We start from the raw sequence: 3,452 nt of genomic DNA on the forward strand, positions 1-3,452 counted from the left end.
TCAGGACCCCTTAACAAATAGCTTTTCCTTTTAAGGCTCTTGAAATTGTAAGTTCTTTAACAGTGGCACACATATTTTAGGCTTTAATTAACAGCTTTAGTGATACTAATTTGTATCATTGCACTGCTGTACTTTTATTTCAAGGCAAATTGTATGTATAAATTATTTGGTAAGGGGTATTTAACAGCTTTACTTCAGGAAATGGAAAGGGGGTAAACTTTCATATCAAAAGCAAAACAATAATATATAATGTTTAAATTTGCAAAGAACATTTATTTAACTTAAACACTGACTAATAATTACGGTAAATGAACGATTACAAGATTTAATAATTCAACAAACTTCTGCAAGTTTGTTGATTATTATATTTTGTTTTATAGCCCCCAAATTTCAGTAAGATCATGTTAATTGAGGTAATACATAAACCCTTTCAGCAGAAGCTTGCCATTTCTTCCACATCAGCAGTTCTCCATTTCTTGACATCAAACTGAGTATTCTTTCCAATACCTAACATTTGTTTTTCTCTGGATGCATGTTTCTTTGGATCTAAAAAATATAGATTCAGTTTAATAAGAATATAGTGTCAAGTGTAATAGCTTTAATCTGATATATCGCTCATTAACAAAGCAATATCAATACAGTTTCACTTCTGTGTGGATTTCTAGATTCCATTTGGATTTTGGTGTGATTTTTAAATTTCATATATTGATGATCATTTTTAGATTTTAGCTATTTATTAGATTTGTTTGTACTCATAAATGAACACAAATATGATGTACTTTTTAAAATAAAATTCCTGTTACAGAGGCCACTTTCAAATGGGAAATAATATATTTGGCTCTGTACTCCAAGAAAGGAAATAAGTCAAATACCTTCTGCCTGCATACATTAAAAGTAACACATTACCAGTTCATAAGTAGAAGAGTGACAGACAGTATGTATTGTGTATGCCGGTGACAAAGGATAGTGGGCTAAGCTCATCAGCCTCTGATGTGTGGCCTGGTTACGCCCACTAAGCAATATTTCTCTAAAGATATAACCATTCTTTTTTCCATTTATTATTCCCATACATATCATTACTTTATACACCTCTTTCTCAAACCCAGTCTCCATTGAACGACTTACGGAGTCTTCAATCTCATAGTCATGCGGAATGTGTGTTATAAATATTTCCTCAGTGAAAGAATATCGGCTTAGCTGAAGTTCAATTAAATAGCAACTTTGACTCATGTAGACCAAACTTATGAAACAAATACTTCTGTTTTAAATTCTCACAGAAAAAGTCTTTACTATTTTCAGTTAATTGTGTCAATGGTTATTTAAATTTTTGTTCTGAAGAATTACCATGTAGCATCGGAGGATTTTCTCAGTTATTACATTGTTTTGGTTTGAAAGAATTCTAACACTTGAAGTCTAACACTTCCTTTTCCGTAGAGGTGATATTTCCTATCACTTCGCCATCCTCTTCCTTCCACTCCCAATCCCCACCAGTAACAGAAATGTAGGGCACAGCATAATTCTGATCAAGCACTACATGCTAAAATCTCCACCAGCTTGGGTCTTCCCTGGTGGTGCAGTGGTTGAGAGTCTGCCTGCCGATGCAAGGGACGCGGATTTGTGCCCAGGTCCGTGAGGATCCTACATGCCGCGGAGCAGCTGGGCCCGTGAGCCATGGCCGCTGAGCCTGCGCGCCTGGAACCTGTGCTCCGCAACGGGAGAGGCCGCAACAGTGAGAGGCCCGCGTACCGCAAAAAAAAAAAAAAACAAACTCCACCAGTTATCACATATATGAATGTTTCAGAGACTAAGGAAGGTATTTTTAATTCAACTTTTGTAATACTATAGATGAATGAAAGGTTATTATTACTATTGACTTTATAACGTCTCAATTTAATTTCTAAAATGCAGCATTTCATAAATGGAAATCTGTTATACGTAAATTAAGAAGACTAGCTACTTCCTTATTTAGCTTAAAATGAAATAGGCACGTAAATACCTGCGATATATAGTATGCATATGAATAGTTTAGTTGGAACGTGTTCAAGTAGCACTTTTAAAAAGACTCTGTGCTGGGGTTCCCTGGTGGCGCAGTGGTTGAGAATCTGCCTGCTAATGCAGGGGACATGGGTTCGAGCCCGGTCCGGGAGGATCCCACATGCCGCGGAGCAACTAGGCCCGTGAGCCACAACTACTGAGCCTGCGCGTCTGGAGCCTGTTCTCTGCAACAAGAGAGACCACGATGAAGAGTGGCGTTTGCCACAACTAGAGAAAGCCCTCACACAGAAACGAAGACCCAACACAGCAAAAATTAATTAATTAATTACTAAACTCCTACCCCCAACATCTTCTTTAAAAAAAAAAAAAAAAGACTCTATGTTAAAGGAGTATAGCTTGGTAATTTAGTAGCTCTTTCAGAATATAAATACCTATAGGCAGAACGGGAAAATTTCTGCCCATAGAGCACCAATCATAAGTTTCGTAAGTAGGCATAAGGAGGCTGCCTGGGAAATGGTTAATTTTGTATTCCCTGGCCTTTGATATTGTTGGAAGCATGGGAAAAAATATTAATTGTTCAATTTTTTTTCAGTCCATTTGAGACTAGTATAATCAGTCAAAACCATTTACCCAATTTTCACCACTTGGAACAGAAATTTCAAAATACTAAAGATAGAGCAGTTTCCACTGGTCAACAGGGAATTCTCCAGTAGTGTCTTTAAAGAAAAATCATTAAAAAAAACTGGTGTAATCTTTCTTAGGTTCTCATTATAATACAATAATTATTGAAGGATATTATTTTAAAATATCAAACAGTTGCTTTTCCAGTGAGGGAACTGAGATACTCTCTCTTAACTGAATTACTCAGTATGATAGATTTGCCCTAGAAACAGTGTTAAAACTATAATCCGAATTTCATGACTCCTGAGCCTGTGTTTGGACAATTCTTTTGCCAGGGTTCCTAACGTTTCGGTAACTGGAAAGGATCAGTAATTCTTTCAGGGCACAAGGGTATCATTTAAATACTCAGGAAGAAACAATTTGCCAACTGTGACATCAACTCCCTGAAACAGTTAATAGAATGGACCGTTTGCACCCATCAAGTATTTTATAGACCTTGGCTCATTCTAGAATCAGAAGTTGTCTTTAACTTTTTACCTTTTAAAATAAACTTAACTTTAAGTGAATTTATGTTTTTGTTTGTTGTTTGCTTGGAAGTCCAGGCAAATAATTATAACCTTGTTTGTTCCATATACTCACTTGCTTATCCATATGAATTTTCAAAGAAGGAATAACATGAAAGTGAGAGCAATGACAAACTTGCAATGTCAGAGTTCCAATCTTTTTACTTTAGATTACATTATGTATCTATTAATAAAGACTAACTCTCAATATTCAAATCTTCTCTGTAAATAATAAAATTGGAATTCCTGGTAGTAGAGCTAATAAAAGGTTGG

Source organism: Monodon monoceros, unplaced genomic scaffold (genome assembly GCF_005190385.1).
Source record: "Monodon monoceros isolate NGI ecotype Baffin Bay Population unplaced genomic scaffold, NGI_Narwhal_1 Super_Scaffold_18, whole genome shotgun sequence".
NCBI classification, from domain to species: domain Eukaryota; kingdom Metazoa; phylum Chordata; class Mammalia; order Artiodactyla; family Monodontidae; genus Monodon; species Monodon monoceros.